Here is a 24,321-nt window from a genome sequence, read left to right as displayed (position 1 = left end):
TTTTGCGCCTGATTTTGCATTCTTTTTCACGCTAGATTTTGCATCATTTTTTACACCAAACTATGCATCATTTTTTGCGTCAAATTTTGAACCAAGATATGCGTCTTATTTTATGACAGGTTTTTCTTGTAGTTTTGTGTCATTTTTTGCACCTAATTTTCATCGTCTTTCACTTCCTATTTTGTGTCATTCTTTGCTTCCATTTTTGCACCATCATTTGCATCAAGTTTACATCGTATTTTGCATCCAATTTAACGTCTTTTTCTACATCCATTTTGTGTCAGTTTTTGCATATAGTCTTACGCCAGGTTTTGCATCTAGTCTTACACTAGTTTTTGCTTCTAATTTTGTACCTATTTTTGCACCAGCTTTGGTGCCTATCTTTGCACCATGTGTTGAATTTGATTTAGCACCAAATTTTGCATCCATTTTTCTGCCCATTTTTGCATCTTTTTTTGGACCATTTTTTACGTCCACTTTTACATTTGATTTGTCTCCATTTTTCTCGTCCCATTTTTCACAATATTTTGCGTCATTTGTTGCATCCAATTTTTCATCGTTTTTAACACCATTTCTTGCATCCAATGGTACATCATTTTGAGCATCCAAATTTGCATTTATATTTGCATCTTATGTTGAGTCATGTGTTGTGTCCACCTTTGCATCTTATTTTGTGTCTAATGGTACATTCAATTTAGAGCCATTTTTTACATCTACTTTTGTATTTGTTTTTGCACCAAGTTTTGCATCCAATTTTGAGCTATTTTTATGCCCATTTTTGCACCATTTTTTTGTCTACTTATGTGTCCAATGTTGCACCATTATTTATGCCCACTTTTTCATCCAATTTTGCATTTTTTTGGTGTCTAGTTTTACATTGTTTTCACCATCCAAATTTGCATATTTTTCTGCCTCATTTTGTGTCCACATTTGCATATAATTTTGTGTCTAAGTTTGAGCCTAAATTTGCATCTAATTATGCATCATTTTTTACATCCAATATGGCATCCTTGGTTTCACCATTTTTCAGCCCCATTTTGCATCTTGTTTTATGTCTTTTCTTACATCCATTTTTTTTTTTTCCTTTTTTTGCACCCAAGTTTGCATCCCAAATTTACACCATTATTTGCATCATCATTTGGCATCTTAATTTGTAACTTTTTTTGCTTATTTTTAGCACTCAACTTTGCATCTTATTTTACATCTAGTTGTCTGTATTTTTTTGCATCTAATTTGGTGTCTATTTATGTGTCCTTGTTTTTTCCCATTTTGATATCCTTTTGTATGCCATGTTTTGTTCCATTCTTTGTGTCAACTATTGCACAATTTTTCACTTCTAGTTTTTTTTCAGGAAGGAAGAAAAACAAATTTTCACTTCTAGTTTATAACACTTTGTGTGTCATTGTTTGCATTTTGTATTAATTCCTAGTTTAATATCCAACTTTACTTTCAATTTTGCATCCATGGTTACATCCGCATTTGACTTCTTATGTAGAGTATATTTTTCTTTACATATATGACCCCCTTTATAGATTCATTTTACTAATTTCAATTGCATAGTGAAATATATCATAGTTTCTAAATATCATTAAAGAAGATATCACAATTCACAATCATTTGTAGAGAAATTTAAGGGAAATTGACAACATCCATCCAAAAAAATAACAATGTCATCATATACAATGATTCATTGACAATTTCCAACACATATGTATAAAATAGCAACATAATACTAATAAGATCAATGTTATTTTTAATCAAAACAACTAAAATTGAAATATGGTTAACAGATCAAAATATTTCATGAATATCATTATTCTACGATAAATTAACAACATACATCCAAAGATGGTAATATCACCATACATTATAATTCTCTATCAAAATAATGATGATACTTTCCAATATATAAATCAAATAAAAATATAATAATGATAATATCATCATCATCTTTAATCAAATCAAACTCATTGTATGATTACCAAATCAAAATGTTTCATTGATATAGGGTAAATTCACAACACCCATCTAAACATAACAATGTCATTCTACACAATAATTTCTTCATCAAAAACAATGCATGTGCATGCCTAGCTACCACCACCAAGATCATCCCCATGATCATATTGACCATCCTCATTAGTCTCATCCACATCATCACCAACACCACAACTATCATCATCATCTCCTCCTTCACCACCATCATCCTCATCCTCATCATCTCCTGATATATGTTGAGCATAGTTTGGATCATCATCGTGATCATCGTCTTGGCAATCATTACCTATAGCATTCTGGCAAAAAAAATCAATATTACATGTTAGTATTAATTACATAACATAACACATGTTTTTGTTATACAATTCTAACCATAAAATGAGGTAAGATATAATATCTAATAGTACTAAAAAATAAAATGAAAATACGGTTCAAAAGTATATTGGAAATCCAACTAAGATTACATACCATAGAGTCCATCCAAACAACAAATTCAACCCATCTCTTTTGCTGCAGCACCTCCTTTTCCAAATGATTTGGAGGTCTTCCATATTTTAGTTCATGTCAATCAGTAAATAGAGAGAAATTAGATAACAATGACTTTCTTCTAGTACAAATTCTATTTAAAAAAATCACATGTTTAATATACTTACAAAGGTTGTTATAAGTGCTTTTAAACCTTTCTGGCCACTACGATGAGTGACTTTTGTCTTGGTTAACCTCGCCTTGGATGCCTTGTCCTTAAACATAAACCAATTCAATTTATTTTCACACAAATACACGTCTAAGATACTTATAAGTATTAATACATTCTAAATAATGTTTAATGAAAAATTCAATACCTGAATGCTTTCATCGCCGACCTTTCTTTGTGCATCCAACTTCTCATATGATTTTACAAGTTCTTTCCATACTTTAAAAGGTATGTCAAATGGTCTTTGTTTCAGTCTTTGATCTTGAGGAACTTTTTTCATTTTTCTTGTTTCGTTGCAACGAAACCTCTTACAGTTGAGCAACATTTGCAATTTTATCTTCTTAACCGACCAACCAGTACCAAATTCATTCTCTATGTCTTGTACCACCATCTTTTTTAGGTGAAGTGGAATCTTGGAGAATGTGAGGTGAAGATGATCTCTAAATCGTTGAAGGCATGAGTCCTTTAGCCTATTTAAGAATTGTTTTCCTGCATCTATCCTTCTTATCTCCCCTGAAACAGGGTCATACTCTATCTTGGTACCTAAACTACCAATAGATGATGCATACGCTGAGGATGAACAAGAATTTGCGGTCCCGGGAGTTTCCATCACACAAGATGTCTCAACACAATGTTCTTCATTATTGGTGTTTGATGTTAATGACATTTTTTTCGATTTTTTTCTTGATCCAAGAGAGGATGGGGAATTTATCGATACAATGCTAAACCTATTGAAGGCCAACCCTTTGTTCTGCAAAAAGGTGATGCACTGAATGATAGAAAACCAAGCATACTGTAATTCCCGTTTATGTTTGGTTGACAATTTCCATAAATTGCAGGAAGTACTTATTTATTTGCGGTTTGTAAGTCACTTATTGTTTCTTTATCAAATGAAATATAATTGATATCTTGTCCTACAGAAATAGTACTACATCCATGGTTTGTAAAACAATCAATGATTTATATCAAACCTCAACACTCTTGGAGAGCAATGGAATCTCTCACTTTGACTTTGTTCTTGTAATATTATTACAATAATGTGTGGAGAAACATGGTTTGCTAATGTGTTGAATAAATTGTTAAAAAATAATTATTTAAAATTGATTAATTAATGAAGGATTGCCTTATGGATCCACAACTTTAGGGAAAACTTGCTTGCTTACTAGCGTGCCATGAAATTTGAGCCACCAGTTGAAGGCCAATAGAATCTCCTAGCAAGGGTATGGTGAGATAAGACTAGGGGTAGCCTGTTGCATGTTGTGGGCAAACTATAGCTAGCTGCATTGATTAATTGATGAAGGATTGCCTTATGGATCCACAACTTTAGGGAAAACTTGCTTGCTTACTAGCGTGCCATGAAAGTTGAGCCACCAATTGAAGGCCAATAGAATCTCTCCTAGCAGAGGTATGGTGAGATAAGACTAGGGGTAGCTTGTTGCATGTTGTGGGAAAACTATAGCTAGCTACATTGAAGTTCCTAATATAGTGCGCTTTAATGCGTCACTTTCTTTTGGATTATCTGACTTGCTTAGAAGGTCAAGAATGCTTTGGATTGATAGAAACAATTTATATGCATAAATTGAACATCTCAGTATATTATAATATAAAAAACTAGTAAAAGTTGGTGGACCAACAAATAGATAAATTACTTAATAAAAAACTTGAACCAACACCTTACTTTGATAAAGATGTTGGTTTGTTTGAACAAGACACTTAGACATGTTTGTGGCCCTGTCAAATACAGATGAGTTTGCAGAAGCATAACCTATAGAAAAGCCTTTAGGATCTCCTCCTCCCAGTTTTTCTCTTAAATTTGTTTGTAAATTTGAATTCAAAATGTTCTGCAAAAGAAACAATTACTTACTACAAAAGGGCTACAAACAAATCAAGCATATGACATAAAAAATCTACGCATGAAGTATTTTCAATTGAGATAAAAGGACACACAATACTCACAAATTGAACTTCTTACAAGGATCCACAATTTTCATAGGTTAGATATTTCTTTCAAGTCCAAATAGACTGAATAAATTTAATACCTATCTCGCACTCATAGTATTGTTTTGTGAGCATGTCCTAACCACCTTTGACTGCACAAAGTTTGCCTGTTCAAGAGCCTTTTTTCCCTTGAGAATCCATGTTCACTATTCCTCTCAGAGATGAGTCTCGTTTAACACTTTCTGCATGCCACTGGTTCATTGAATCCATTCCTACTACCTGCTGGAGCATGTGCCTATGGGGCATTCTCAGCACATCATTTCCAGAACTTTCACTTGAACTAGTATTTATTTTACTTACCCAGCCATATCACCATTGATTCAGTCATATTGATCGATTTCAGAGATCTGGGGATGTAAAAATCCATGTAACCCTGAAATAATAATAATAATAAAAAAAACCACTTTTAAAGTTACCTGAAAAAAAACAACCATTTCACATTTGGATTTAGAGTCACCACTGAAAAAAGAAACCACCAGATTTTTAGAGTCACCACTAAAAAACCCTACATTTCACATGCCAAGTTGGAGTTACAATCAAACACTCTTAGTTCCAAACCAAGCTCGGAAGAGGAATATAATTCTCAACACATCATTTAAATAGGGAGTGTATGGTGTATATTAAAACCATAAAACATGTTCATCCCACCAATGTGGGATAAAACCCCTGTTTGTGTGCACAAAAACAACATGCAGGTGTTTCAATCTTGTTACCTGTCATCTGAATTTACACTTGCAGATCAGATCAAAATTGGATAGATATGCCATGATAACAAATGCACAGGTGTCGAGCGAACCATATGTAGGCGTACAAGGGACATCTAGCTGGTGGATTGATTACACAAAGATAAACCCTGAAGAACAGATTCACACAGGTTTCCAGAGGGTCAACTTCGGCTGTGATTTCTGGGTGAATGGAATTGAATTTGCCAAATCCACGACATGGGTTTTGTGAAGGATGACATTAATTAACTGACTCGTGAGAATTCTCTCGAAATTGTCAATGATTCTGGCTGATTTCGTGGTTTCTCTGCAATATATAGTCCCAGTTTTTGTCAACAGACTGTTTTAGTAGAGCCCAACATTCAGACAACATGGGAAGAGTATCACTCAAAGAGATCAGAAAGTTGTACAAGTGTCAAACTTTGAGAAGATATCAAGGGGAAATTATACCAAGTGTGAAAGAAGATGATACATTTTCTAGGTGGCAAGGGGTTAGCCATTAAATAGATCGTTTCCAAATTGAAGACACTTATCATCGAGCTAGAGAATCCAGCATTCGAGAACTTGTTCCAGAATATTAAAATAGAGGATCACCATAAATATCACTTCCAGATACTCAACTATTAATTAAGCAATCTAGTCCAGGATTTTTGGGTAACTAAAAATAGTTACCTGCTTCTAGTTTTTACAACAAAGGTATTGAGCATTTCTAGGTTTTGAAATCATTAGGTCGAAGATCATTTCCAGAATATGTGGCAATCAGATTTCCAAGCTCAGATAGTGCCATATGGTGATAATAATGACAGAGCATATCCCACATTCTTAGACAGTTGGTCAAAGATTTACTATCATCTCGAGAACATGATTGAAAGGTAGCAAATCTTATTTTGGCCACATATTCCAGATTTGAAGGCCATTACTCAGTACCAGAATTCCAAATATTCTGCAACAAAATTAAAACTATTTTTATTTTATCCCTAGAAATTTGTAATAGTTAGTTAAGATTAGCTCTGGCAGCCTTTTGTATATATATTGATTTGAAAAATGAATAAGGGGTTCGGTCCCTGGGAGAGTCCCCTGGGCATATTTATTTTTCTGAGCATTAATACAATATTAAGTGCAGAAGTACAGGATTGCATCCTACCAGAGATTCGTGTGATGGTGTGTTCGAAGTCTAGTTTTCCCTTTTGTGTATACTTTCCTTTCATTGTTTAACATATGAAGCTTGACTCTTCAGTCCTTAAATTAAATGAAGGAGATTCAGAATTCATCGTCAGTGGTGTTCTGAATACTTTTGTTTTTCTTCTAAATCTTATTTGAAATTCATCCTAGATAGATGCTTCAGGTAAGACGATTTGTTAATTCTTCTTCTTCCCCATTACTACAGTGATCTTATGGACTTTACACATCATCTATCTCGCCTCTGCTTCCCGGACAATTCTACCAGCCACTTATAATCCATCTTTTCACTCAGATCTGACTCCATACCCAATGGATTGCCTCCCTTACCCAACCAAATCCCTTTCAATTTTCCCTTGGATTACCTCCCTTACCCAACCAAATCCCTTTCAATTTTCCCTTACTGAAGATCTAGCCATTGCACCTAAATATTTGACTGAGAGAGCCCTCTCTGGATTTCTCTCTCTGGATTGGTAGGGTTAGCTCCCAACCCTAAAGTGGTTTGAAATGGTTCTGGAGATTGACTGACACAACCCAGTCTAAACTATAGAGTGATAACAATAGCCAACATAAAGCATTGTTGGAAGCATTGTTGTCTTTTATTATTGCTGAGTTGAATTATAAATGAGAACATATCATGTTTGGGAACCCTGTCTTACAGCCACATCGTTCCCGTTCTTAATGCAAGGGAAATACATAATTCTAGGTGATGGTTTAACATATCAATGCTAGATTGGTTTCTTATTTTTATGAGTTGTTGAGGCTATAAAGAGTTGGCATGCGATACATATTATGTTGAGTGCATTGAAGATTTGAACAAACCATCAATCCAATGCACTAGTTGAATCTACAACAATATTGATTCAGAGTTTTGTTGGTGGACTGATGAGGTGAGGGATTGGTTTATGTAACAACTCAATAATTGAATCTAGAGTGCCACATGGAGTGAGCAGAAGAAATTACATAGATGAGTATTGCGAGTATTGGGTTTAACCACCAATGATAGTAGCTATGTCGTGTATTTGCCTTGGGTTTGAAACCGAGCACTATACAATAAGAATTGAACACACAGTGAATCATGATGTGTCTCAATTTTTCGCATTTGGAGTGATTCAATTCAGTTGGATATCCACATGCAGAGGAGTTGCACAAAAAACAAAGTCCTCAGTGACAGATTGTTACAGAGCTTTGGTTTCTTTTATCAGTCTGATTACTATTGTGTTTTAGTTGGTTGATGTGTGCAAGCTATGCTATTTTAGTTGGTTGATATGTGCAAGCTATGTTGAAGATAGAGGCTTTGTAGCCATTTTGAAGATCAACATCTCTGTACAAGAATAAGAATAGAGATCAGAGTTTAGTTTCCACAGAGTTTCCATGTTGGTGAATTATAGATGGTTATGTGTCTTTTCACAAGGACAAGTACAAGCCATGAATTGTGTATGTAATTTTTGCACGCTACTTTTCTTCCATGTTCATTTGCTTCCTCCATGTTTTGGATGCAAACACACATCATACCTAATACACTCGATGTCCCTCAAGTTGATCTTTAGGAGACTACGGTTCCAAAGCCTCTGTAACGTCCATCATAATTACTTATTTCAAATAGAAAAGTCTCAATAAATTCCCAATTGATCACATGACTGATTCTAGGGAAAATGATTAAGGAGATATGTTTACTAGTGGCCCAATTGCTAATAAATATTTATTACAATTAGATGAGATGTATCCATTCTAGATGTAGAAATTGATTGCAAACAACAATAAATGTTTCCTTACCCATCCATATTTTATCAATGGTGGCATCATGGTGGTTATAAAAAATAGGACAATCATTGAAGTCCACAAAGAAAACTTTACCCTTTCTCTGTCCAAACTGTAAGTTAAGGGTTTTCTATTCTAGAGAGTTGACAGGACAATCATATTCTTCATTTTTTTATAATTGTTCTTCATCTAGATAACTGTTATTGGCTCCATTAATTTCCTCACCAAAAAGACCATGATTCAATGGTTGATTCTGCTTTCATTTGAACTATCTTTTTGTGTAAGAGTTGTATCACAAGGTTCAATGATAAGATAGTGAAATTCAAAGAATGAGACCTCGAGTGAAATCCGATTATTTTGTTTACCACAAACATCATTGCTGGAAGAGATGTCAAAGAAAATAAAATAAGGACTGCCCCTATTGAGCTACAATTGAATGACTCTTCAATAGCATCGTTAAGGAATCAACAACCTAAGCTCTTAGACATATGATATATAGCTCTGTCTTCTCCATCTACCAAATAATAACCCTAAGATTTTATTGTTACCAGAGCTTGTACCATCCAAAAAATAAAAGCTTAGAGATAACCTGATTTGCATGCATTGTCAAAAGAGAAGAACTCGAGATGCTTTAAATTTAATACAATTAAAAAAATGTATAAGAAAGAGCCAGATGAATACTCATATTTAGCATGAACTATGGAAAGATCATCTCGAGAAAAATCCAAAAATGCTTCAAAATATGCATCCAAGAAAAAAATTGCGTGGGGGAAGTTCTGTGAATTCGAAAAGTTTCTGCTGATTGCACTTAGAATTGATGTTTTAGGATTTCATTGGGTTGGCCAAACCCAAAACCAAACCTAGACTTGCATGTGTTGAATCAAAGTGGTTTGTTTGGATCTTGCAGTGTCCAGTCCAACTGGAAAATTCCTTTCCCTTACATAATGTGAAAATGCCTAATTCCTCTCCCTTCCATAATGTGAAAATGCATGTCTGTGAGTGGAATGAATGGTGGGAAACCCTTACCAAGAAAAAGGAAGATTTTTGTTCCATCTTTATTTCTATTATTATCCGCTTTTTGAAATAGAGGGACGTGTGCAAAAGAATTCTAGAAAAATATTTTTAATTAAAAAAATAATTATTTGCTTATGATTTAGGTTTTTTTTTAATATATGTTTAGTTTTTGTATTTTTTTATTTTCAAAAAAATATATTTAGTTTTTATAAAAATCCATTTTTGTTCCATCTTTATTCCTATTATTATCCACTTTTTGGAATAGAGGACGTGTGCAAAAGAATTCTAAAAAAATATTTTTAATTAAAAAAATAATTATTTGCTTATGATTTAGTGTTATATATATATATATATATATATATATATATATATGTGTGTGTGTGTGTGTGTGTGTGTGTGTGTGTTTAGTTTTAGTATTTTTTTTATTTTCTAAAAAAATATATTTAGTTTTTACAAAAATGGATTTTAAATATTCGATTCGTGCTAGTTTGTGATTTTATGATAAAAGTTTAAATAATATATAAAAATTAACTTAATGCCATGTGTTGTGTCATTGAGATGGGTATTATATAGCTTTTCCTTGCTAAGTTATAGAATGTGCTTGGGTTTTCTTAATGCAATAAAATTCATTATGCTCTTCATTTTATCTTGAGATGTTCAACTTGCACCTAATAAAACAAGAAAGTTAAAATGAGTTTTCCATTGTCCTTTGAACATCTTTGTCCCCATTAATCTTGGTCTTAATAGATTAATTGTCTTATGGTGGCCTTGAGTGGTCACTCCCATTAGTTGCATGCTTTTTAGTTGCTTTTTAGTGACATTTCTTAGGCTTGATAACATGTTATTCAATTTATGAAAAATGTTATTGTCCATATTATTGTTAAATATTAATATTAAATATGTTGGTTTTGAGCATGGTTTAGCAAAAAGTTTCCAAAAGGTTTATAGATTGTCTTTTAATGTAATGATTCATTTCTTGATGAAATTGTTATGGATATTTTTTTTTAGTATACTAACTTGTATGTGATAAAGTCAAAAATCACCTCTTTTTGAGATTTTCATTGGTCAATTTCCCTTAAGGCCATCAAGTTCACCATTCGGTCCTGGGTTAAGGAAATATAGGAGTCATGAAGTGGTATTGTCCAAGAACTTAAATCTTGAAACATGTTTTTTTTAGTCACATTATACCTTCTTTGTGTGTAAATTCTCCATGAAAATAGCCTCATGGAACATGAGGGGACTCAATAGTAAAGGAAAACAAATATTCCTAAAAGGAAAATGGTACGTAGAGCACCCATCAATAATGTTGATACAAGAAACAAAAATATTAAGTGAGTTTCTACCTCACATAATTAGCAAATGGGGGAGGAATTTCCAAGTAGTAGTGATTGATGCTTAGTGATACTTGGGTGGAATGGCTATTATTTGGAATGATCAGGACATCAAGGTTATTAATATGTTTACCTCTTTTCACATTATGATAATACAATTTTAGTTAATTGACATCGAAGACTACTGCCATGTATCCAATGTCTATGACTCCAATATCGCAAATGGAAAACCTCTATTTCTCAATTCTATTGCTAGCACAAGTAATTTATACTCCCCATATCCATGGATTATTGGGAGTGACTTCAATATTATCAAGTCTCTCGAGGAAAATAAAGGACGAATCACAATCTTTACCAAGAGATTTTGTAAGTTATACCATCAAATCCCTAAAGTAGTCTCCATTAAAGAGCTAAAGCAATGAGTCTCCAATGCACACATGTGGATAAAATGAGATGTAATACATGTGTGTGTGGTGACTAACTTAATACATTGTTCTAATAACTCCACAAACTTAAGTATTTCACTCCATCACATAAATTGACCGTAGTGTGACATAAGTAAACCAAGAGTAGACATGAAACCCTTAGGCAACAAACATTCCCTACATCCTCAATTAGGTGCTTAAATGATGAAGTGAAAATGAAAGGGGAAAAGAGGACTTCATGATTTAACCATCACAAACATGTGATCAAGTGTGACTAGGAGTGTATATATTCATATGTTTGTCAAAGAGGGAGTGAATACATGAGTTACCATTCATTGGGCCTTATTTTCCTTTCTTTTTCTTTTTCTTATATATAGGACTTAGGGAATGAGGTTTTCATAAGTTTGGCACAACTCATAGATATAACATTTACATGAATTTCCACTTCAACCTTAGAGTTTAGACTTAGATACATCATTCTAGTGTATCTTTAATGATTTTGGCTTTCACTTTTTGCTTTTCTTTCATCACAAATGGAAAAAGGGAAAATATTTTGCCACAAATCTATGAATGCTTAATCATAAAGGTGTCATGTGATAAAAATGAATTAATGATGTTATTTTCTATGAAAAGGATGGGTATTCTTGAGAAAAGCTTATGCTTGTGGATGTCTCCTCCCTGGTTGAGAGGGAGTGAGGGTGGACACCATATTATCCATGTGTCATGTACTATGGCTAGGACTAACAGTCATAAGCCTAGTAAAGACACTGGTAGGGAGAATGGTGAATTAGATAAACATTTGGGACTGATATTCTAAGAGTTTGTACTTTGACTAAGAATAACCACCATAAGCCAAGTACATTAATCCAAGATAAGAATACTCATGAGGATCGACATTTCTTAGTGTCAAGTATTATAATAGTGGATTAGGAAAGGTAATGTGAGGACATACCCGGTGAACAACCTGGTGGGGTAAGTGCCTAGAGAGGCAGTGGTATCCAAATTTATGCCTCCCAACATTATGCTATGATCTAATGGAGAGATAGAACTTGTTAGTCAAGGCCTTGCTATTTTGACAATGTTGGCTATGATGATGTAAATCATTATTGATGCTTATCAAGCCAGATCCTTTCTTATATGAATATTTCAACTTGAGAGTACTTTGTTGTGTCATTATGAATATCTCCTTAGTTTAGAGGGAGTGTTGAAAAATGTAACTAGTGTCAGTCTTCATAATGCAATAAAATGTAATTTTTATCATTGATATTTATTATTATATTCATTATTATTATTTCATTTTGGTCAAAGCATGTTCTTCATGCTTATAGAGTCAAAAAGAAATTATTTTGAGTCAATATAAATGTATTTGAGTCAAGTCCCATTTGGACTTTTGAAAGAAAAAAGAAAAGAATTTTTATTTTGAGTCAAAGAATTAACACAAGACCAAGTCAACCCTCCTTGAACAAGTCAGCATGAGAGGAAGTTATTCGACCCTCTTGGATAGGTATATATATCAATCAACTCGATCACTTGGAAGAAAATCACTTATCATCACAAAACATTGTTTCTTGTGCCATGTTGAGAAATGGCAACAAGAAATTCCAGTTTAATTTGTCATTGAATTAAACTGTGAATTAAAATCGAATTCTATTATCATAGCAACTTGTAAATAGTTAATTAAGTGTAATTAACTTAATTAGCTTAGGAATTTCAAGTTGGAAGTCTTTCTATAGTCATGTATATGTTCTCCCTAAATTTTAGGGGTCCAAGATGAGTTTATTTGAGTTGTAATTGGATTAACTCAGTTTATTGAGGTATGGTCAGTTAAATTAGTTCTAACTGTTTGTGGAACTAATAGAGGACTAACATTTAGTTGGTGCATTAGCACATCCACAAGTGTTACTCAAGTTAACTGAAGATTCCCTCATGAGAAACTCATGCATGTCAGTTCAGAGAAAGACCCAGTTGAGACTAGAGTGCAGGGACAGTGTACTATTAATTGTATGATTTATTGAGCTGTAAATATCATTCACATTGTTTTCATCGATATATTGGCTTCCGCTGGTTGAAAGTAGAAGTAGATTCTTGTCCTATAGTTTAGTAAATTGCATGAGCTTATGAATCTACAAGAAATTCTACATGGTATCGGAGTTGAATTAAATATACTAGAGGAGATTTCAAAGTTTTGAGTTTTGGGTTATTGGTGAAATTCAAAATTGCAATACATACTTCAAGATCGATAGATGGCGATCTACAATTTGCATCCTGAGTATGCCTTGGAAGGAAGATCAAATTATGTAGCCTGGAGGGACACAATGGAGGTTGTTCTGGAGGATAATGGCTTAAAGGAATTCATTGATCAAGACATTCCTAAGCCAACAACATTGGATGCACAGAATCTGGCTGAATGGAAGAAGTGTGTGGCGAAGGCGAGGTGGATAATCCTTGAGGGAGTTCAAGACCACACTGTGTCGAGTCTCCATGGTAAGGAAACTCCATATGCTATGTGGAAAGCATTGACAGACTTGTACCATAACAACAGTGACTAAAGGAAATTGGCATTGAAGGACAAACTGCGAAAAATCAAAATGGAGAAAGGCAAGACTATTCCAAAATACTTGACCATGTTCACTCAATGTCGTGATGAACTTGGAAGTGTTGGAATCATGGTTACCAAGGATGTTATGGCGAGTCTTGCTCTTTTGGGACTCCCAAAGAGTTGGCATAGTTATCAAGACTCTGTCAATGGTCAAGAGAAGCTACCAAATTGGGAACAACTGTGATTGGATTTGATGCAGGAGGAGATCAAAAGGAACAACAAGGATGGCTCTTCATCAAAGACTGATGATGAAGAGAACGGTGCCTTAGCGATTAAGGCGAAGAAGGGGAAAGGGAAAGCTTCCCATTCCAAATCGGATTCTTTCCATGGACGTAAGAAGAAAGACATGATGAAAGTGAAATGCTTTCATTGTCATGAGCTGGGCCATTTTGCTATAAATTGTCCACTCAACTTAAAGATTTAACATATTATTCATCAACTTTGGATTGGGCGAGGATGAATTCTAGTATATTACCAAGTGTATGTTTTTTTTTCAATTGTAGTTTTTACTTTCATGATTAATTTGGTTGTAGTTTTTACTTCCACGATTAATTTAGTCTAAGTTCTCTAGGTAGTCATTAATGATCTATTCGGTGCTATGTGGGGGTTTTACTTTTCAAAAAATCTGAAGTCTCTATGTTGCATTGGGATCTAGTGACCTTGTTGAAAAACCCTAGCAAACATCTTTGAAACCATCTACTAGCACTAGTTGAACTTGAGATTTCCCAAAAACTGAAAGGAACAAATAAGGGTTGCTTTGCCAATCCACTCATAACCTAATCCACTTTGGTGATGAAGGGAAACCAACTATAAGATATCAAACACCTTCCCTCATGCACAGTGTGCATAGAGGCTCTACCCCTGTAAAGGTTTGAACATGTGTTGTTTACATTGTAGTGCCCATAGTTGTACCATTTATACTTTACTCCTGTCTCTTTGGGAGGAACATATCACTTAGGCATCATTTTAGGATTTATTGATTTATGCAATAATTATTTTAGTCATTATTGACTTAGGTTGGAAATTCCATAGTTTTTTTTTCCAATAAGAAAAAAATATCATTTGTGTATTAATATTAATGCAAAGGTGTAATTTAGATCATCTAACATATATTAAATATGCTTCACATGTATGACATGGTAGTATAATATGTTCAACATCTAATGTTCGGTAAATATCGAAATCTCCATAGGATTCAAACAATTTCATGAGAGTCTAGTACCACTATGTTCCTAATGTACATTCAAACTAGATAAGCAACTTGATATCCACGTTAAAAACTAGTATCCAAAATTCAATAGATATGACCCTAATAATCAGAAGTGTAGATATGCATGAAAAGTTAAGACTTCAACTTGGGTTCAATCATTATCATAAGAGTGTCACAACAATGGTGGAGAATTTCATAACTAAAAATGCAAATAACTAACATGAAAATTAGAATGGTTAAAATAATGGAATAAGAAATAAGACTATAACAATTCCATAGATGACTTTAATAAAAATTGTTATCATTGTTGTGTATTGCAGGTGCTAGGAGAGGCCATGGAAACAAATGAATTTATTTCCAATGAAGACACACAACATGATTTAGGGCATCAGGTACTTAAATATTACATTAATTTATGAAATATAATAAAATGAAATTTAGTTTCCGATCCTTGTTTTCCTAAACCTAGTAATTTATATAGTTTATTATTCAAACTTGAAAAAAAATAATGCATGTCGTTGATTATTTTAGGTGGAAAATGTGTTTGCAACAAATACAAAGTTGAACCCTTTTACTGTAAAACAACCAAAATATGTACACAAGGGTGGACCCCATACTGTTAAAGCACATCGCATGAGAAAGTGGGTGGAAGAAGATATGACAATTGAGTTTGCAAATACAATAGAAATTGGTGGCAATGAACAAGAGGTTAGTCATGATGATAATACATGGAATGAATACTTTGATACAATTGTTATACTTTGTGGGTGTTATAAATAAGTTCAACTATAAAATAATGGACAATATAAGTACATTATATAGGCTAATCTCTAACATTGGAAAAAATAATACATGTATCAATTATTTTAGGTTGGCAATGGAATCAGAACAAATGAGGAGTTTAATAATTTTGATAGACCAATACAAATACCTACATATGGACGTGGCCTATGCCGTACAATTAAATCACGCAAAAAGAAATGGGTGGAAGAGGATATGACAATGGATTTTGTAAATGCAATAGAAAATCAACACAATGAACAAGAGGTTGGTCATGATGATACTACATACATGGATGAATACTTTGAGACAATTGTTGTTTTTGGATGTTCCCAAGGTAGAAAATCTAAGAATATGAAATTGATGTGGCATGTTTTTAAAATAATGTGTTCAAAAGTAATATTTTTAATTTATTGTATATATGTATAATATTGTTTTGTTGAGTAATTTATTGCATATATCTTTTAAATGGATCCATGTTTTATACAGTAATTGCTATCTAACATTAAATAATGGTTGCATTTAATTATAGGTAAACAACGTTGATGATACACCTACTAATGATCAAGATCCAACTAGACCATTAAGAATTCAACGAGATGATCCAATTCATCCTTTTAACCATACTAGGAGAAGAAGAGAAGCATTGAAGAGAGCACTACCACGTGAAAAATTTGAGGAATTGATGAAATTATCATACACTGATGACATGCCATCCACTTCTCAGAGTAGAGATGTTGATGGAAATGTAATGCATGAAGAAGGATTGAACGCAATTCTCGCAAGTTTCTTTGGGGATGGAAACAATGATGAGGGTGATGATCCTATGCATAATAATGATGATGTTGATATAGAGGGAAATTACCACCAACATAGTTATGATGATATCAACATCAATGAATCAATTAAGCAAGCAACAAAGACAGTGGTGTTCAAATTGGGTGCAAGTAGAACATCCAACCTTTCATGCACATTAATATTATGGGAAATCAAGTCATTATTTGTTTGGTCAGACAAGAGCTTCACTACCTTACTAAAGTAATTTGAATTATTTTTCTAGTTTTGCACTGTAAATTTGTGTCCTCAATTAGAATATAAGTACTAACTTCATTTAATTTAGTTTGAGGTGGATTTTACATTATGGTATATAAAAAACATTATAAATGACATTTCTAACATGTGGGTTTGAAAAAAAACTTACAAGGCTCTAAGGATAAAATATTCCTTGAAGATAATGTTTTGCCATCAACTTGTAGAGAAGTGCATCAATTGTTAGTCAAGTTGGGGATTGAATATAAGAAAATTCATGCATGTAAAAATGATTGCATCTTATATAGAGATGAATATAAAGACAATGAAGAATTCCCTGTTTGCAAAGAGAAAAGATATCCTACGGATGTACAAGGTTCTACAGTTCCAAATAAGGTTTTACGACACATGCCAATTATGCCTAGACTACAATGGATGTTTCGTTGTAAATCTCTCACACAATTGATGGATTGGCATGCAAAGAATACGAGTAAAGATGGATTCGTGCGAATTCATGTGGACTCCAAAGCAATGAAACATATAGAGGAAAAATGGCCAAGAAAATTCAAAGATGAACCTCACAGTATTAGGTTAGGACTTGCAATGGATGGAGTGTGCCCTTTCTCACCATCATCCATCATCATAGTCACCATTCATGCCATCATCATCAGCTCCATCATCATCATCGTCATCATCATCATTATGGACATTGTTTTCAGTTATTCATAATTATAGATGTTGTAAGAAATATCATCAACCCAGAAAATGTGATTAGTGCTAGAAAAGGGTTTTTTAGGACACACTGATATACGTAAGAGAAATAACAACTCTATTTTTGAGAGATGATCGATGATGATCATCATCACCACCATTATCATCGTCATTGTCATTTTTATCGTTCCCATCATCATCATTAAAGTAATTTCTATCATCATTGTTGTAATCGTCATGATGGAGATCATCATCATTCATGCCATTATTGTTTTTGATGATGACCTAGATGAAAATGATGATAATGATGATGATGATGACAAGGATGACAACACCAAAGATAATGCTTGAGATTATGACAATGACAACATTTAAAAATTGGACAGATTCGTCAAGTTCATTAGCATCGTCATCATCATAATCATTGCCATCATCATCATTGTCATTGTAACCACTATCATCTTTATCATCATAATCACAATTCATGTCATCGCCATCATCTTCATTTTCATCATTGTCAAGATTATTGACATTGTCATCAATTGTTCATAATTTTCAATGCCATAAGGAATATCATCAATGCAGAAAATATGATGAGTGTCGGAAAATGGATGCAAAAGCGAACATAGAAATGGGGGCAACAATAGAAGTAAAATTGGATGAAGAGTGGATGCAACATAAGTAGATGCACAACAACATGAAAAACCTGACAAAAAAGTGGATGCAAAAGCAGATGCAGTTGTCAATGCAAACTTGGATGCAAACATGAATGCAAAAGTGGAAGCAAACATGGGTCCAATGGTAGGCGTAAAAATTGGCACAACTTGTGGTGAAACAAATGTGGATGCAACAACGGATGCAGAAAAGGACACAAACTTAGAGATGAAAAAGGGATGTAAACATGGACATAAACATGGGTGCAATAGTGGACACAAAATTAGATGCAAAAATGGATGAAACAAAAGTGGATGCAATAGGGGATGAAAAAACATACACAATATTCGATGCAAAATTGAACACAAAAGACGATGCAAATGTGGATGCAAAAGTGGAAGAAAATGTGGTTGCAATGGTAGGCGCAAGATATGGCACAACAAAAGTGGATGTAACAATATACAAAAAAATATGCAAAATAAGATGCAAAAAGGGATGTAAAAGTGGAAGCAAACATTGATGAAACAGGCGAAACAAATTTGGATGCAAAAAATGGATACAATGGAAGTAGATACAAAACGATGCAAAACCCAATGCATGAACCTGACACAAAAGTGGATGCAAAAAGAGATGCAATATTTGATGCAAAAGAGGATGTGAACATGGATGCAAAATTTGAAGCAAACGTGGGTACAACAGTAAGTGAAAAACATGGTGCAAATTGTGGCACAACAAAAGTGGATGTAATGATAGATGCAAAAAAAAAATCAAACTATGATGCAAACGAAGATGTAAAATGGGATGCAAAAAGTGGACTTTAAAATGGGTGCAACATTGGATGCAAAATTGTGTGCAAAAGTGGATGCAATAGAAGTCGATGCAAAAGTAGATGCAAAACGAGACACAAAACCCGATGCAAATCCTGATCCAAAAGTGGATACAAAAAGGGATGCAAAAATAGATGTAAAAGTTGATGAAAACCTAGATGCAAATGAGGATGCAAATATGGATGAAAAATTATAATCAAAAGTGGGTGCAAAAGGAGGTGCCAAAATAGGCGCCAATTGTGGCACAAAAATATTAGATGCAATAGTGGGCACAATAATAGATGCAAAAGAGGATGTAAATATGGATGCAAAACAAGATGGAAACGTGGATGCAACAAAAGTAGATGCAAAATTATATGCAAAACTAGACACAGAACTCGGTGTAAAACTTGGCACAAAAGGGATGCAAAAATGGACTGTTATAGACATTTTTGTGCCTTACAGCATGAAGCATGAAATGTCAATAATCTAAGGGATCCAAAGTCCCTAAACATGTTGTTCCTACCCCTAAAGGAACAAGGTCAGCAAACCACAGCACTAAATATCAGTTCTCCACCTGAAAACACTCAAAAACAAGCTATTTCTGGATCATGTCAACTGCTCCACTGAGCATCTGTGCTGAATGTCAACTGCTCCACTCAGTACCTGCGCTGAATGTCAACTACAATGAAGGCTACCTGCGCTGGGCGAGTTTGGCCAAGTGGCACAGTGATTCCTCAAGGTGTCAATGCCCAGGAAGCTTCCAAAATGACACTTGGATCAGGGAATTCGCCTAGTGATGAGTAAGAGGGTCTAGATCTCCAAGTGGAAGCAAGAACCTCCAAGTGGACTCAAGAACTGAAGAATAACTGAAGTGGGAGAGGACACTAGTCAGCTCCATGCCAAGCTCAAGCTGACTCATCCTTTCTCCAAATATCCTATATATAGATCTCTCTCATGAGGTCTAGGGAGGCTGGAATCTTGTGACTATAAGGAAGTGCTGTTGGTTTGAGTATAGAACTATTGGGTGATATGCTTGAAGGAGGTGAAGAGGAGATTTCTTTCTGCTGGGAGGTGATGCTGGATTGGGCCTTTTATGGTTGTATCACTTCCTGAACTTTACTTCTTCCATTAATAAAGCATTTGAGGTTCTTCTATATGCATGTGTCTCAATGGCGTATTGTTACTTGTATATTTGATTTATTCTAATCCTTGAATCAATTATGAATGTATGCTTCTTGTAGTTTCTCTCTCTTGTGATTTTGCAGGATCTTGGTGTAGCTGGGCCAGTGAAAGAGCAAGGAGCTGGGAGCAAGCAGCAAAGAGGGAAGATTGGATCAATCATTAGCGGAAGACAACGGTTAGTGGATCTCTTTCTCCTCTCTCTTACATCTCATAAAGAAGTAATCTCGAATAGCTTTGCTTTGATTGTTGCTGAGGTACTATCACCCTTAGAGTGGGATAGGGTCATTCCGTATTGGATACTTTTCCCAACAACAAATTGGCAACTCCGCTGGGGATCGTATCTTGTTGGTTGTTTGTGTTTTTTCTATTCATGTCATAAACACAGGGAGTACCGAATCGAACTGCATTTGGATCTTTCAAATGCAAAGTAGAGGGCAGCTACTCTAGCTCAGTTTCTGGGCATGTTTATGATTTGAAGAGCTGATTCACAAGGACTCTAAATAGCTCTTATTGATAGCTTTTCATCCTCCTTTTCATCCCTTAGTGTGTACTTGACTGATAGCTTCTGATTTGGCCAAAAACTGTGAATTTTTGAGCAATCTGTGACCCAGAAACTGAGAAAAACGAAAGTTTGAATCTTCAGTGCAGGCACTATGAAGGCAGTCTGCATTTCAGCGCAGTTCCCGAAGGGGCTACCTGCGCTGAAGGTCAAACTGCCAGTGTACTACCTGCGCTGGACCAGTTTTGCCTAGTGCTACTGGGTTTCCCTCCTGTTTATTGCCCTGTTTTCACCCTTGTTTTTTGCAGCCTGTTACCAGTCAATGTACCTATCTGAAACCAACTTTCCTTGCCACTATTCTGCCTCGGTTGTATAAAGAAACTGTATTTGTTCTTTGTGTATTTCTTATATCATTTACAGTCTCCCATAACGAAAGTGAACTAGTCTTGCTGTGGCCTCTTAGATCTAGACCTGTGATAAGTGTCGTTTTGATCTTAAGAGTTAGTTTATTTGCTTTTCATAGCTGATTGAGCTTTTGCTTTCGTCATATGGTTTGAATTTATATATTTCTAGTGTCGAAACAAGTAAATCTTAAGGTGTCTTTTGATTTTGGACAAGCTTGTTTGCTTTCACTTGAAATTGAATTCAAAGTTATACAACAGCTTTCTTTTTGTATCACGCCAACATTAAGAAAGAGAAAAGAAATACTTGCATTGTGCATGTGCATTATGATAGTTTGCATGTCGATTTAGGAAAAGTGCATTAGTGTGTGCTCTATGATCTGTGTGAAAAGATGATGTCTTTCTTTTCCCTCAGTAGTTAAGATTTTCAAAGTTGAAAGATTGAAAAGCTTTCTTATCATCTTAGACTGCATTTAGGAGTGTTACTATACATCTCGTGGTGATCCATAAAGGCAAACTGCTAAACAAGATCAACCTTAAAATAAATTGAATTTAGATAACAACACATTGAAACATAACGCAAACACATAGAGGTCTAAGCTAGAGACATGTTCCGGCGTCGTTAAACGTGATATCTTAGTGTTGAGTGGTTGGGTGATTCCTCCACGGTGAAGCGATAAGTATCAATACGGACTTGTGCTCCCACGTACCGTCGCATATATATTGGGAGACCCCTATAGGAACAAAGCCTTTATCCATAGGAAGCCGTGTCGGCCGCCCTACTGATCGCAATGCAGTGAACACAGCATTCACGAAGATCGACCACTCGTACCGTAAAACGTATTCTGTGGTTTTGCGAAAAGTTTGGCACACCCTCTGCCTAGAACTCCAGAGCAGTTTCTTTTGGCCTTTTTCAAACTCTATAACTGAAAAAGTCCATCCGAGCATTTGTCACTTCGGGCTCGTTAAAACATCGAAGGAGACTAGAGTCATCTTTAGCTTTTTCTCGACTCTTAAAAAGTGAAAAAGCAAGTTGTGTCTAAAGCGTCGTTATAAACTTTATTTTAAACGGAACATAATCACCTCCTATTCCTGCGTTGATCTGTAGGTTGAGAACATGGAACGCCCCAACCAAGGAATTCCACATGATGGAAATCCTAGTCCTTTCTCCTCTTGGGGAGAAGTTGGTGCGCCCCACATGGCCACATTGTCGCTTCCAGGACTGACAATTGGCCTGCCTATTTGGCTATTCTCAACCAATGTAGTTCAGAACACCATGGTTCCTGAACAGTCGAGTCAACAGTTAGATCAGTCTAGAGTTGCCCACCAGCCTTCAACTTCCTATAACTCTTCCTCCAATCCTTCATCTTCGCAAGGTAGAGCCGGCAAAAGCCAAGCTCCCATGGAGAAGAAGGAGAAGAAGAAGAGAGAGAAGAAGAAGAAGGAGCCTAAGGCGACTGGGGGCAAGCAAAAGACATCTGACAAAAATCCACACACAGCACAGACCGGGCCTAAATCGCCATGTGTCATATGTAAAGGAGACCACTTCCATAGAGATTGTCCCTGTATTCCCCGGATACTAAGGGACTGGTCCCCTCGTTTGCACAATTCGGGAGCATCAACCTCTGATAGCCATGTTGAATGCTTACCGTCAACCAGCGAAAGTGAAGGTTCAAGACAAAAGGGGGGAGCAAGATCCCCCTGCAGACTGTGTGAAGGCGATCACGCCATCCACCGTTGTCCCTTCTTAGACGAAGCGAAGAGAGTTTTGGAAGATCGCCCGGTTTCACCGTTGAGACTTCCTCCTGGATACAAAAAACTCGTGCCGAGTCCTTCGTTGGTTGAAAATACAGCTGGCCCGCTCAAGTGGTCAGCTGAAGCGTCAGTCATTGAAAATGAACCTACTGAATCCAGACCAGACGAAAGTCTAAAGGTCGATACGGCAATTGACCCGGTTCTTCCTTTAGAGGTTTCATCCTCAAATGACACCGTCACTGAAGATTCATCTTCAAATGACACCCTCACTGAAGAGAATAAGGATGACACCATCCAAATTCTTTTCATCAACACAGATTCTGATGAGCATCAGGGCAATGCGCCCATTCCTTTATCGCAGGAAGGAACATCGTCAGGGTCATATCCGGCCGTGTATTCGGTCCCACCGCCAAGCAACCTGGTTGTGTCCTTTGATTGGAACCAACTAGGCAGACCCCGGTTGCCATCCAGTATACCATTCAGAATCATAGTCCAAATTTATAGAATGGTAATGGCTGGCACTATCGTTGATGAGGGGGCATCTGTGAGTATCCTTTCCTCTATTGCTTGGAAAGCACTGGGTTCCCCGGCACTTTTGCCTGAGATAAGAAATCTCTCGGGTTTTGATAAAGGAACCAGTCGACCATTAGGGATCCTCCCCAATGTACCTGTTACATTGAAAGGGAAGACCGTTCAAATGAACGTGATGGTCGTTCAAGGACCCTTGGATTATAACCTACTCCTTGGACGAGACTATATATATTGCATGGGAGCTATAGTCTCCTCACTCTTTAGAGTAATGTGTTTTCCACACGAAGGAAGAATGGTCAAGCTCGTAGACCAACTTTCATTTCCAGGATCACGCATCGTAAATAGTCACATACCAACCCTCAATGGTCTATTTACTCAAGAAATGTCTCCACCCCCAGTCCTCCTTCCCGATGAGTGCGAGTGATTCGAAAAGATGGGACTGGAACCCATGGGGCATGCATCCTGGTCTGCTTCGGGCAGAGGAAACCTTGGGTATAAGGTAGAATTTCCACGAAAGAATATGACTAGTCCGTACCCCATCCGTGGATGGAAGAGGGGTTGTTCTAGAACAAGATTCTTTTGTTAAGGTTACTTGTTTGACAACAGTTATTCACCATTGTCTACTTCGGTAGACAGTGCCAAGGAAATGTTTTCGTTTGATGGTGTTAACAAAACAATCTTTGGGTAACCAGGAAGAGGCAAGCCTCACCCTTTAAAACAAATGTTTTATCGGATAAGTAGGGGCAGCCTTGAAATTGTACTTTATACCTGGGGGCATGCAACCTTTTGGAATGCAAGCAAGGGACGACTATTTCTTTTTTTAAATTTTTAGGTCCTCCCTTTAAACCTGTAGGTCTAACCCTTTAAACTCGTAGGATTAGCCGTTTCCGAACTTGCATAAAAAAAGGATGAGAGGGAGCAAAGCTTAGTGAAGATGAAGCTCTATAAAAAATAGAGATCTCACAGGAGACATTCTTATCTTATGACTGGTATATCGAGCAGTTTTACCGCGGAATTTATGCTCGTTAAAAAAATAGAA

At 35.6% G+C, this 24,321-nt stretch overlaps 1 long non-coding RNA gene across 1 annotated transcript; it reads right to left on the bottom strand.

Annotated features, from left to right (window-relative positions):
• Nucleotides 1–1,936: 1,936 nt before the first annotated feature.
• LOC149189880 (uncharacterized) lies at nucleotides 1,937–2,575 on the bottom strand. The gene is made up of 2 exons (XR_016256439.1): nucleotides 2,467–2,575; nucleotides 1,937–2,294 (listed from the first exon to the last, which is right to left on the bottom strand). It is a non-coding gene; the product is annotated as an uncharacterized LOC149189880 (long non-coding RNA).
• Between the last annotated feature and the right edge of the window lie 21,746 nt (nucleotides 2,576–24,321).

The sequence above is a fragment of the Pinus tabuliformis genome, chromosome 3_1 (genome assembly GCF_031772625.1).
Source record: "Pinus tabuliformis cultivar Carrire ecotype Pingquan chromosome 3_1, CPIR1, whole genome shotgun sequence".
Lineage (NCBI taxonomy): Eukaryota > Viridiplantae > Streptophyta > Pinopsida > Pinales > Pinaceae > Pinus > Pinus tabuliformis.
The sequence above is the reverse complement of the archived record's forward strand: the minus strand, read 5'-3'. Positions and strand labels throughout refer to the sequence as shown.